The following is a 14,881-nucleotide window of genomic DNA, read 5'->3' as shown; positions in this document are numbered from 1 at the left end:
AGGACAAAGAAATTAGTTTAATATCGTTGATGTCTGGCTTACTTCTGCCTATTGTATTGCAAATAACAGTGACACCATTTGTTAACTTGGACTTTTTCCTGATGTTTTAATATTTTCCCTGCATATCAAATGTATCTCAAATACATGGCCACTGGAGTTTTGGACAGCTGAGTTTCCTTAAAGAATTGAACTTAGTTTAGAGAAGAGTTATATATTATATATATAATGTATATATATATATATATATATATATATATATATATACACATATACACACAGTTATATTTGTAGTATGTGTCCCTCAGGAAAATGGTGAAGTCAATAATAGGTCAATAATTCCAGAGTGTTAAGTCAGTTCTTTTTTTTTCCCCCCACAATCGTTTGCATTTACTTTTCTCCTTTCTTTTCAACTTCATTGTTTTTCAGCTACGAAATAAGCTTAAAACCACAGGTTTGGGTGTACCCTCTGTGAGAGCACAGGTGTTTGTATCAGCTCAGGGATAACATCTGGTCACAAAGCACACTCTGATGCTGGAGACCCCAGACAGTGCATCGTCTGCCAGGAGTAACTGGGCAGAGCCTGCCACAGACCAGATGTTGCCTGGACAAGCTGTCCTAAGGATTGAGGAAGAGCAAGATCGAGGAGAGGGAGCAGATCGCTAGGGAGAAGAGTGCCCACACTCAGAAGCCACTCTTCATTGCCCTCCTTCATATTCTCAGTTACTTCTACAACCAACTGGTGAATACCATCAGTCTCGGCTTCTTGTTGTAAAACCTTCTCTGTGACTAGATTAGAGTCTGGAAATTTCAACCTCTTTTCCTTTGATTTGCCCCACTCATCCAACAGGCCGTTGATTTCACCGATTAGGCACTGATTTTCTTTTCCAAACATTTGTATTTCTTCTGGGGATAATTCATTTCCCCTAGGCTGTCTCTCCGGGAGCCGGATTCAGGTTGTGCTTTGCTCAGAGTCTTGTTTGGACATTCCTCAGGGACAGATGACTGGTCCAGATCACACTCCTAGTATTGGGTCTTAGTCAAGCACTCATAGGCTTTAGGGGTCAGGGGAATGGGGATAGGGAAAGAATACGTCTTGATTTTCTCTAACCAAATTTAGCATTTTTCACTGGAAAATGTAGACAAAACCATGTATTAACTGTATTTCTGATTTTGTGGTCAGGATATTGAGATAAATATTGAATATTGAGAAACTATTGAGATATTTTCATGTCACTTTAGAGTTTCTGCAGAAAAATCATTTATGTCCCACTGAGGATTCTAAATGATTAGCCCTTCCACTAGTTCTTGCTATTTAATATGTTCCCAAAGAAGCAGATGTTTAGTATATCATATTTAGAAAATACTGTGATAGGTTTTTTTTTGGTAATTGGTTTCCTTTATATTTTTATGCATTTTTAAGAAAAGATTTTATTTATTTATTTGTCAGAGAGAGAGAGAGATCACAAATAAGCAAAGAGGCAGAGAGGCAGGCAGGCTACCCGCCAAGCAGAGAGCCCGATGTGGGGCTCCATCCCAGGACCCTGAGATCATGACCTGAGCTGAAGGCAGAGGCTCAACCCACTGAGCCACTGAGTGAACCCAGGCTCCCCTATTTTTATGTATTTTATTTTAGGCATTTAAAACCATTATTTAGGGAAGGAAGTTGTAACCATCTGCAGGGGTCCGTGGCATGAAAAAAGGGAAGGAACCCTGAATTAGAGGGAAAGAGAAATTTCCAGATTAATGTTTTCCTCAGGAAGTTGTTCCATTATTGGCCTTTCTCCTTGTGGAGGTATGTTGCCTGAATGGGTGTGGATGCACCCGGAGCATTTTTTTGCATCTACCCCCTGGGGGGAGGGGTCATCCTTCAGCCAGTGGTGGCCAGCTGTCTGCAGGGCCAGAAAGAGGGAGAGCAAGAGAGAGCCATGAGGGAGATTGACAACAGGCAGCTGGCTTCCCTGCCATAACTTCCTCATTCGAAGATCAGAACGGAGATGTGTATCCTCAACTGCGTCACAGTACAGAACCTTATTCTTCAAATTCTGTGACTGCTTGCCTGGAATGTAATGGTAAAAATCTGTGCAGAGGTGGGATGGCAGTGGGAGGAGCTTTGCAGACCCACTCTCCAGTGAAACATACAAAACTAGAGAAAATTATACAAAACAACCATTTAAGATCTCTGGAAATTATCACAGGGCATGTAGCAAATGAGGAAACATCGATTCAGGAACACCTAATAAACTTGGTAAGGAGAGTGTGGCCTTGGAGCCTTGACTCACCTCCATCCTCTTCCCTCCCTCAGCTCAGCTTGATGGAAGCTCCATCCCCAAGTTGGTGTGGCCAAAGAGATGGGGCTCCTCCTCCCAGCTCCTAGTCAAGAATTATCTGATTAGGAGGTGCAGGCCACCAATGTTTCTCATCTTCTCCAAGTCAGAGAGGCTCAATTCCCAGTGAGTGCTGCAGAAGAATAGGGCCTCCGTCTACAAATCCCCACCCATAGGACAGAGTCTCTACCCAGGTGTGCTAAGCCAAGAATCCTGGGTTCCCAGTCACCCTTGCCCCAACTTGATTTTAGAGCAGAGGTTTGACTGAAGCTGACAAGACCAGAGGCTACTGCCCTGACTCACATTCAGAGTAGTGGCTTAGAGAGTGTGCCCAGAAGAGGCAGTCTGTGCAGTAAAGAATGTGACCTTACACAAACAGATGTCTGGCCTTTGTTTTGGGCTTCTAGGCACTTCTATGCCCTTTGAGTATTATGTCTGATAGAAAGGTTATTGTTTTCCTGGTGTCTTCAGGTCATACTGGATAGCCTGACAGTGTGATTTAGGATGGAGGCTAGCCACAGTGGGAAGACCAATAAGGTAGTTTAGGGTGGGGACTGTGGGTGAGGCCCGGGGAGGCTAGCGACTGAGATGAGCCATCTTGGCAATCAATCACACCTATGTAATGGAACCCCAATAAAGCTCAACACTGAGGCTTGGTTTGGCAATACTCCATGCATATTATCACACACTGATGCTAGGAAAGTCGAGTGTCCTGACTTCATGGAGAGAGAACAATTGAAATCCCACATTTGGTAGACTCCACTCTATGCTCTCTCTTAGTGCTTGTGGCTTTGGGATGGAATGCTATTGTGCAATCTGGCTTTTTAGGGTGGCAGTTTCTTTTTCAGAAACTTTCCAGTGGATTGGGGACTTCTGTTTTGGGCAACTCTTCTAGACTGAGTTGTTCATGCCTTCCGGTCTCAAACTTACAGTATTGGCTTGAGGAGCAGGGAGCAGATAGTGTTACCATGTGTACAGTTTTGAACAGAATGGTCTAGTACTGCGTATTTTATCTAGGAAGCCAAATGAGGAAATTAGTGACATGTAGACGACTTGCATTTTCCAACTGTGATTTATTCTCCTATTGTGAAGGCAACAATTGTGTGAGGACGGCTTCTGGAATCAGATGGTCTGGATTTATGTCCTAGCTCTGTCAATTTAAAAAAAACCAGATTTATTAGGGCACCTGGGTGGCTCAGTTGGTTAAGCAGCTACCTTTGGCTCAAGTTATAATTCTGGGGTCCTGGGATCCATCCCTGCGTTGGGATCCTTGCTCAAACAGGAGCCTGCTTCTCCTTCTCCCTCTGCTACTGTCCCCCAGTTCTTGCTCTCTTTCTCAAATAAATAAAAAAAATCTTTAAAAAAGATTTTAGTGAGGTATTATTTAAACATCATAAAATTCACCAATTGCAAGTGTATAATTTAATTTTTTTTTATAAATGTACAGAGTTGTGCCAGCATCACCAAATCCAGTTTGAGAATGTATCCTTCACCCCCAAAAGAGCCCTCATCCCATTTCTAGTCAATTTCCATTCCCACCCCCAGCCCTAGGCAACCACTAACCTGCTTTGTTCAGAATGCATGGCAAGAAAAGTTGCCAGTGATTCCAGGACACCACTAGGGCATGAAGGGAGAGTGTGAGGTTTACTGCACCCTCAGGAGCACCGAGTAACAGCTTCAAGTTCAATTTACTTATTGACCTGTATGTAGTATTTTATTCACTTAATTTTCATTTCTAATGATGCCAGGGGGTTAAATATTATTCCACACATTTGCATATTCATTGTGTTTCCTCTGTATTTAATTCTTTGCTTAAGTCTTTCACCTCAAGATGTTTTTTGACCTTTGGCCTCGACCTTGTGTCCTGAATCTGAGGCCTCCTTTGGGCCCATATCTGGGCCAGGCCTTAAGCTTTTGCGTTTTTGATCCCAGTTTCAGAGGCCACTTCTCAAACTACTTGTCTCCATACTATGTGGAGTTGCTAGACATGTACGGCAGGGAAATTTTTCATTATTATTTATTGAGCCTTAAGAATACTGTATAGAGAACAGATGGGTTGTTATCAGAGGGGTGGGGGGCATGGGTGAAATGGATGAAGGGGGTCAAAAGGTACAAACTTCCAGCTATAAAATAAATAAGTCCTAGGATATAATGTATAGCACAGTGACTAGTTAGCAATAATGTACTGCATTTTGGAAAGTTGTTAAGTGTATAGGTCCTAAAAGCCCTTATCATGTGAAAAAAAAAACATTTTGTAACTATATATGGTGATGGATTAACTAAACTTATTGTCGTGATCATTTTGGGTTGTACACAAATATCAAACCATTATGTCGTATACCTTAAGCTACATAATGTTATATGCAAATTATACCTCAATAAAAAAATAAACATTTAAAAAATTTGCTGATTTAAGTATGTTTATGATAGCTTTCCAGCTTAAACAGTTTTTTTTTTTTTAAAGATTTACTTATTTTAGAGAGAGAGAAAGAGAGAGACTGTAGGGTGAGGAGGAGCAGAGGGAGAGGGCCAATGAGAATCCCAAGCAGACTCCACACTGAGCACAGAGCCCAGCATGGGGCTCAACATCATGACCCATGAAATCACGACATGAGCCGAAATCATGAGTTGGATGCTTAACTGACTAAGTTACCAAGGCTCCCCTATACAGTTGTTTAAAAAAAAAAAAAAAAATATATATATATATATATATATATATATGATAAAAAATTTTTAAAAGACTACAAAATGTGTTTAAAGTTTTACACTGTATTTAATGTTTATTGCTATTACAATAACATCACTCATTTGGTTGCATTTCTTGAGTGGAGGTGATAACAACAGCAAATGTAGACTAGTAAAAACATTTATACAACTGAAGAATTTGATTTTCAAATGCATGGAGGTACTCGTGTGAGTGGTAAAAGACAAATTAATTTAAAAGTTTTTCTGAATCCACAGTCAGATATTGGCATGTAATTCTTTAACTTATTAAATGGAATTGAACATATAAATGTGTGTGTGTGTGTGTGTGTGTACACGCGCGCACGTGCGTGTGTGTATGAAAGATTTATTTATTTATTTAAAAGAGAGAGAGCAAGCAAGCAGTAGCAGGGGGAAGGGCAGAGGGAGAGAGAGCAAGTATCCTCAAGCAGACTCCTCGCTGAGCATGGAGCCCAATGTAAGGCTCCAGCCCAGGACCCTGAGGTCCTGACCTGAACCAAAATCAAGAGCTGACCACTGAACCAACAGAGCCACCCAGGCACCCCTGAATATATTTTGTAATATTGAGAGGTAAAGGTGGGAACTTTGGTCTAAAATCAAGCACACAAGTGAGGTGCCACTTCCATTTTTTGGTAATATGGAAGGTTAATTTATCTACATCCATTAATTGTAGAATAAAATTTGTTTGAAATTGAAGTATAAATTACATGCAGTAAATCACACAGACTTTAAGTGTACAGTACAATGAGTTTTAATAATAGCATACCCCCATGAAACACACATACTTATCAAAATACAGAATATCTTCATCAACCCAGAGAAGTTCCTTATGACCCTAACCAATTAATCCTGCATTTCTACTGAGAAACCAGTATTCTGATTTATTCTACTAATGATTAGATATGCCTGTACTTGAACTTCATGTAATTGGTATCATTTATATGAAGATAGCTTTCCAAGTAGATCTCAATAATCCCCACCTCCTTATCGTCACATCCTTGTGTAATCTCCCTTTGCATGGGGCTGGAATGAGGGTTTGCCTCTCAGGCATAGAACACAGCAGAAGAAATGTGATGTTCCTTCCAAGACTCCATCACAAGAGAGTGGATTCTTTCTCTCTCTGACTCTTCTCACTTGCCCAATCTGATGAAGCAAGCTGCCATGTTGTTGCAGAGGCCCATAGGCTAAGGAACAGCTGTAGATGTGAGTGTGTGAAAATAATTCTGGCAACAAAAAGAGTGAACTTGGAATGCATTTTTCTCAGCTGAGGCTTGATATGACTGCAGCCATGGCTTCACTCCGACAGCAGCCTGTGAAAGATCTTCAGTCAGAGACAACCAGCCAATCCATGCTTGCATTCCTAGCCCACAGAGCTGGCTACGTCTGGCTCTTTTTGGTCAACAAAACGTCTGATTTCGGTCTTGTGTTTTGAGGGGTAGAGGAAGATATATTCTTAATATTGTGAATCTTGTGAAAAGCATCAAAAGCTATCAAGACAGCAAGATATTCTAGTATAGGTGTAAGATCAAGTCTAGAGAAGAATATTGCTCACTAAAAACATATTAGCCCTACATTTGCTAAATGGGCTGACTTCCAGCCTCCATAAAGATGAGCTCCCAAAAGACTTTTATATACTCAGGATGTAAGTGATCTGGAAGAATAGGGAAAATAATCAATAATATTGTAATAACTTTGTATGGCAACATGGTAACTACACTTACCAAGCACTGAGTAATGTATAAGTTGTTGAATCACTATATCGTACGCTCAAAACTAATATGACATTGTGGGTAAACCATACTTCAATTAAAAAAGAAAGATAGAGGTGCCTGGGTGGCTCAGTTGTTTAAGTGTCCAACACTTGGTTTTGGCTCAAATCATAATCTCAGGGTCTTGAGGTACCTGGGTGTCTCAGTTGGTTAAGCATCTGCCTTTGGCTTGGGTCATGATCCCAGAGTCCTGGGATTGAGCCCCACACTGGGCTCTCTGCTTAGCATGGAGCGTGCTTCTCCTTCTCCCTCTCCCTCTGTCTGCTGCTCTGCTTGCTTGTGCTTTCTCTCTCTCTGTCAAATAAATAAATAAATTCTTTAAAAAAATTAATAATCTCAGGGTCTTGAGATCAACCCCCTGCTGGGCTCAGTGTGGAGTCTGTTTGAGATTCCCTCTCTCTCTCTCAAACAAACAAACAAATAAATAGATTCAAGACTTTCCTGAATGAACTTTTTATTGCAAATTTGACTTTGAAGCCATGTAAATGTTTTATACATTTATAGAACAAAGTTAAACCACAAAGAATTAAAAAAGATGCAATCTCTGAAAAAAATGAAAGAAAAAGAAGCCAATATGTTTATACTTCAGAGGACAAAGCCAATGTATTCAGAATCAAGATATTCAGTATCAGAGAAAAATAATTCAAATATAAAGTAAAAGATAGTAAGTAAAACTCATATACTCCTAACTTTGGCTCATGAAGTATATTCACATAAAAGAGTTTCCCAGTTTCACCCCAGAAATGGTTAGAAATAATGACAAATTTAGTAACAAAGAGTAATCTTGGTGTCCAGTCTATAGTCTCTAGACGTGGTTTTCCACTAATAGGAATCAGGCTCCTCTGAGAAAAGGCACATTCTGTGTCTGAAGCAGTTTTTTATACTGGAAAAACATAGACACGCAAACACTGTCAATTTTGTCCAAAAAACCCAAGGAGTTTTTTTTTGCTTGTTTGTTTCTGATAGTCAGAAAAAAGAAAAGTGCATTTGTCAAGTACTTCTTATAGCCCAGATATTGATATATATATATATGTGTGTGTGTGTGTGTATATACATACATACATATACATATTATATATAGAGAGAATATTATATAGAGAGGATATATATAATATAAAATTAATATATAATATATAAAATATATTTATGTATTATATATAATATATACAGAATACTGTATATATATTTTAAATTTAAAGTTTTTAGTCTTCATTTTATTTTTTTTAGTTTTTAAAAATTTTTATTTATTTGTTTTTTAAATTAATTAATTAATTTGACAGAAAGAGATCACAAGTAGGCAGAGAGGCAGGCAGAGAGAGAGAGAGAGAGGAGGAAGAAGGCTCCCCGCTGAGCAGAGAGCCCGATGCGGGGCTCGATCCCAGGACCCCGGGATCATGACCTGAGCCGAAGACAGAGGCTTCAATCCACTGAGCCACCCAGGAGCCCCTGTTTTATTTTTTTAAAGATTTTATTTCCTTATTTATTGATAGGGAGAGCTTGACTGGGGGAAGGGCCAGAAGGAGAGGAAGAATCTCAAGTTGACTCCACTCCAAGTGTGGAGCCTGAGGTGAGGTTTGATCTCATGACCCCAAGATCTTGAAATGACTGAGTCACCCAGGCATCCAGTCCTCATTTTACAGGCGAGCAAGCTAGGTCTCAGAGTGATTCTGTAACTTGCTCAGAGAAGGATCTCTGCCAATGGGAAGATCTGGAAAGTTGTTTTTGTTTTTTTTTTAAAAACACTTTTATTTTTTTATTTTTATTTTTTAAAGATTTTATTTATTTATTTGAAACAGAGAGAGAGAGAGATCACAAGTAGGCAGAGAGGCAGGCATAGAGAGAGAGAGGAGAAAGCAGGCTCCCCGCTGAGCAGAGAGCCCGATGCGGGCCTCGATCCCAGGACCCTGAGATCATGACCTGAGCCGAAGGCAGAGGCTTAACCCACTGAGCCACCCAGGTGCCCTGGAAAGTTTTAATAAAAGGAGTATCAACTCAGCTGGTTCTTAAAGGTTTGTTGGAATTTTAATTCAAATTTATGATTTTTAGTTACAAAAGTAATACATGTTCATTGTGGAAATTTAAAAGGTATAAAAAAGCACAAAGATGCAATGAACAAAACGAACCCTTAAATCCACCATCTCAATACAAAAACATCATTAACATTTTGGTGAATATCCTTATATCTCTTTTTTGCTAATTGTCACATCTAAATGTACAATTGGGACTACACTGTTTAGTTACCTGCACTTCTATAGATGTTATTTCATTTAAACTTCACAGTAGCTCTGCAAAGTAAGAAGTATTAATCCCATTTTATAAGAATAACTTGAGGGGCAGAAAGTTCAGCCTGTCCAAGTCACATGGCAAAGCCAAAATGCACATCTGGAATGCCTTTCTCAGAGTCCATGCTTTCCTCCTACCTGCTTCCCAGACCATGAGCTGTGCCATGGAAATGGCAGGACATGGAAAGGAAAAGAATCACTGGGTGGGATTGGTCCTAATGTTGGATTTGGTGACTGCTTCTATCTATAAAGGAGAGAGAGAAATTTTCAGAGGACTCTAACACTTCCAGCCTGGATAGCTGGGAAAAAGTTGATCTCATAAATGATACTGATTTCATAATCTGTTTAATGATACATGTAATCTCTAGTAGGTAAAAAGTATTTCCTTGGGGTGCCCAGGTGCCTTAGTGGGTTGAAGTCTCTGCCTTCGGCTTGGGTCATGATTCCAGGATCCTGGGATTGAGCCCTGCATCGGGTTCCCCGCTCAGCGGAGAGCCTGCTTCTCTCTCTCCCCCTCTCCCTGCTGCTCCGCTTGCTTGTGCTCTCTTTCTACCTCTCTGTCAAATAAATAAATAAAATATTAAAAAAAAAAAAAGTATTTCCTCAACCCAGATTCATTTCTAACTCAGGGTTCTAGTAACCCTGTGATCCAGTGAAGTTTTATAAAATTTGTAATCACCAGTCATTCTGCTCTCAGGACACCTGGCCCTGTCTAAAAATTTTGGGAGAGTCAGCATAGAGGTTGGAACACCTCGTTTGTGCAAGCCAAGATTTACCCACACTGTGCTTTTCCATCATGGCTATTCAATCATGGCTATTCCGGGAACCATCCTGGAGCAGCTGTCCTCGGTCTTTTCTCTACAAGACAAAGAAGGAGGAGTGGGCACACGTTTCCTGGGTCACTTACGATCCTCAAACCCTTTGGAGGTCTGACAAATTCATCTTTGACCAAGAAAGCAAGTGATTCCCTGGTCAAACAGCTCCACTTCAACTACTGGCTGGATACCTAACATCCAACTCCACCCTCCACATCCCCCAAGCCCAAGAGAATTTGTTTTGTTCCTTTTTTCTCTGATTTCCTAGATCTTACCACTTTCAGGAAATTCACTCTCAGGGAGCTAAGTTTTACACAATTGTTTGTTTGTTGTGTTTTCTCTGTAGGAAAGCTTGTTCTCCATTTCTCCATAACTCTCACCTCATGAGGATTAAACAAGATATGTAATCCTTGTAAAGTACATAATGCAGCATCTGATATACAAAGATCACTAAATATAGGGTGGCCTGAAAAAAAGGTAAGGAACGGGGAGTGCTATCAGCAAAGGCCATCTTATTTGCCCTAACTTTGGTTTACTCTCCATGCTATTTGTGCTTTCTTGGGGCAGCTTTATGAACAATTGACCCTTGAACTGAGAAGCTGCTCCTAATAAAAATCTTAGCTGAAAGTGATATGATCAACAAATGGCACAGTTTAGGGAGGAATGTCAGCTGAACTTGACAGTAGCTGGCATGTCTTACTTTCCTCCCTGGGGCTCCTCTTCGCCCACAGAAACTCACTAGTCATCTGACATATAGGCAAACCTGGAATAGAGGGAGGGAATAGTCCATGGGACAACCTTGATCAATAGGCATGAGGGCAAATGCACAAACACACTTTACTTCTGTACTTAAGGCAGAAGAGGTTGCTGTGCATGCTACGGTTTCTGAGAGCCTTCCCCAGGACGGAGCCTCAGCAGTGACCAGCCCAAGGACACGTCTGTGTCTTTCCCTCTTTCCCTTTTCAATCTCCTGTTCCCAACCTAAATACTCACTGGAATCACTTTCCAATATAAGTGTCTGCACAAGGCCTTCATATCAAGAAAAATGCAGGCTAAGACAATCTTGCTATTTATGTATTGGTCTTTCAGATTCTTTCAGTATTTATATATATGTTATATATATATATTCATATTCATATATATGTGAAATTATCCATAGTCTTTTCTCTTCTTCATAGCTCCTTCAAATTAGAAAGTTTCTCTCTCTCTTTCTTTATTTCTTTCCCTTTCTCCTTCCTTCCTTCTTCCTTCCTTCCTTCCTTCCTATCTCGAGTACAATTGACGTACAGCATTACACTAGTTTCAAGTGTACAACACAGTAATTCAACAACTCTATACTGTGTGCTATGCTCACAAGTGTAGCTACCATCTATCGCCCTACAACACTATTACAGTACCATTGAATATATTCCGCATGTTGTGCCTTTTATCTTTGTGACTTATTCATTCCATAACTGGAAGCCTGTATCTCCCACTCTCCTTCACCCATTTTGGCCATCCCCCTATTCCTCTCCCCCTGGTAATCATCAGTTTGTTGTCTGTATTTGTGGGTTTGTTTCTGCTTTTTGTTTGTTTATTCATTTTGTTTTTTTAGATTCCACGTATAAGTGAAATAATACAGTATTTGTCTTTCTTTGTCTGACTCATTTCACTTAACATAGTAACCTCTAGGTCCATCCATATTGTCCCAAAAGGCAATTTTATGACTCTGTATTATTCTATTTTGTGTGTGTGTGCATGTGTGTGTATCCCACATCTTCCTTGTCTCACATCTTCCTTATCCATTCATCTATTGATGGACCAGGTTGCTTCCATATTTTGGCTATTGTAAATAATGCTGCAGTAAATATTGTGATACATGCATCTTTTTGAATTAGTGCTTTTGTGGGGGGGGGGGGTTGGGTAAATATCCAGTAGTGAAATCATTGGATCATATCAATATTTAATTTTTTGAGGCTCTTCCATACTGTCCTCCATAGCAGCTGGACCAATATATATTCCCACCAACAGAGCAAGAGGGTTCCTTTTTCTCCATGTCCTCACCAATGCTTGTTAGTTCTTGTCTTTTTGATTTTAGACATTCTGACATTTGTGAGCTCATATCTCATTGTGGCTTTGATTTGCATGTCCCTGATGATTAACAATGTTGAGCATCTTTTCATTGTCTGTTAGCCATCTGTATGTTCCTTGAAAAAATGTTTGTTTGGATCCTCTGCCCATTTTTAAATTGGATTATTTGGGGTTTTTTCATTTTGGGTTGTGTAAGTTCTTTGTATATTTTGGATATTGCCCTCTTTTAGATGTATCATTTGCAAATACCTTCTCTCATCCAGTAGGCTGCCTTTTTGTTTTTTTTGATGGTTTCTTTTACTGTGCAAAACCATTTTATTTGGTGTAATCCAAATAGTTTATTTTTGCTTTGTTTCCCTGTGGGAGGAGACATATCCAGAAAAATGTTGCTAAAGCCACCATCCAAGAGGTTACTACCTATGTTTTCTTCTAGGAGTTTTGTGGTTTCAGGTTTCACATTTAGGTCTCTAATTCATTTGGAGTATATTTTTGTATGTGGTGTAGGAAAGTGGTCCAGTGTTATTCTTTCTCATGTAGTTGTTTAGTTTTACTGACACCATTTGTTGAAGAGACTGCCTTTTCCCCATTGTATATTATTGCCTCTTTTGTCATAGACTAATTGACCGTATAACTCCTTTCTTGACCACTAATTGTCCAGACTGATGACCATAAGACTAATTGACCAGAACACTAGTTCTGGGCTCTCTATTCTCTTCCATCGATCCTGTGTCTATTTTGTGCCAGTACCATATTGTTTTGATTACTACAGCTTTGTAGTATAGTTTGAAATCTGGAATTGTGACATGTTCAGCTGTGTTTTTCTCTCTCAGGATTGCTTTGGCTATTCAGGGTCTTTTGTGATTCTGTACTAATTTTAGTTTTATTTGTTCTAGTTCTGTGAAAACTGCTGTTGGTATTTTGATAGGGATTGCATTGAATCTATAGGTTGCTTTGGGTGGTATGGCCATTTGAACCCAAGATAGGAAGTTTCAATCATTATACCAAGGACCTCTTAGATTGCTCTTTCAGTGTATACGTTGCTCTAGCTTGGCCATGCTGATTATAACTGTTTCTGTATATGTAAGCAAAATCCAGAAATCACATCACTTGTTACAGAATTTTTCTTTGATTCACAAAGTTTACATTGACTCCTCTATAGCTGGTGGACACAAAATCTTAAATTTTTTTGAGCTGGAAAACTGTCCTTTGGAGGGTTACAATGAACTGTCACTTTGAAATATTTTTAGAGTGCAGACTGTATTTTAATTCTGGAAGTAACATTTTGATGAACCTTTTGGTAACGCTAATGCATCTATCACTCTCTCGTTCCCATTTTATTCATATATATGTGTATATATATATACATGTATCTATGCAAATGATTCAGACTGAGATTTGTTTGTTTGTTTGTTTGTTTTCAGACTGAGATGTTATATGGTTTGTTTTGGGATAAAAATTATTGACCTGCAACATTAATTTTTCCCCCTGAATGTAGATTTAAGTTGTTTTATAACTAAATATTTTTATTTGCCTTTATGAAGGAGCAGAAATACAACAGGTTAGAGAAGCAACAAGATAGCAGAGTGACCAGCAGAAGAGGAGTATTGTTCCAGAGCCAGAGAATATAAAATTGCCTGGATAGATGGGGAGAATTTGGGGAATGGTTTTTTTTAAGAGTTCCCAAGAATTACTTGAGGGAGGAAACCTAATGAAATACTGAACTCCTTGAGAGCAGTAAAAGAGAGACTTAGACTATTGTTATTTGGGCATTAATAACTTCTGAAGGCTGGAGAAGATGGGAACATTTTTTTAAATTTAAATTCAATTAGCCAATGTATTTCACACAGGATGATACCCTCCAGTTCCACCCATGTCAATGTAAATGGTAGGTATTCATCTTTCTGATGGCTAGTAGTATTCCATTGTATATATACACCACATCTTTTTTATCTATTCATCTGTCAGACATCTTGGCTCTTTCCACAGTTTGGCTATTGTGGACATTGCTGCTATGAATATTGGGGTGCAGGTGTCCCTTCAGATCACTATGTTTGTAGAAGATGGGAACATTTTAATCACACATAATTCCTGGCACTTTTGCACATCTCTCACCTCACGCCTTTTTTACTTTCTTTAAAAAAGATTTAATTTACTTAAACTAAACGAAAACAAAACATTTTACTCCTTCTCCTATCTCTCAACCCCCACTTCTGGGGGGTTATAAATATATATATTTATATTCCACATAGAAGAGAGATCTTACAGTATTGTCTTTTTTGTCTAACTTATTTCATTTAGCATAATTCCCTTGAGGCCCATCTATTCTATTGTATTTAAGACTAAGTACCTGTGACTGCTTTTGCATTACAATGGTCAGGGTCTTTGCAACAGAGACCATAGGGCCCACTAAGCCTAAAATCTTTACTATCTGGCTCCTTAAGGAAAAAGTTTGCTGCCCTTGCTTTAGATCTAATGGTTTAGAAGAAATAAAGGAGATAGAAGAACATTTTGAGTGACACCATGGCGATGTAATCAGTAGAATTCAAAATATGGGACACTCTATAAGGTAAATGTAAAGTTTTGCAGGCGAGGTAAACACAACACCAGGCAAGGTGGGCGCAAAGCAAGATTTATTAAAGGCATCTCCGGCGAAGTTCCAGGGCTCAGAAGGGGAGCCAGGAAAATCGCGCCAGGAGGAAGTGGGCACCCTGGGACGAGGACTCCAGAAACGGGAGTGGGGGAAGTCACACTGAGAGGGAGTCGGGCAGGGGTCTTTTATTGGGCCAAGGTAGGGCATGGGCCCACATCCATATGTGGTAGGGTATTTGGTGATCGGAGGGTATGGGGTGGGGGGGTCCTGATACTTCTGTTTCCTGCATAGGTATCGGTTACCTATG

This window comes from Lutra lutra, chromosome 13, assembly GCF_902655055.1.
Source record: "Lutra lutra chromosome 13, mLutLut1.2, whole genome shotgun sequence".
Taxonomy (NCBI): domain Eukaryota; kingdom Metazoa; phylum Chordata; class Mammalia; order Carnivora; family Mustelidae; genus Lutra; species Lutra lutra.
This window is presented reverse-complemented; position numbering follows the sequence as displayed.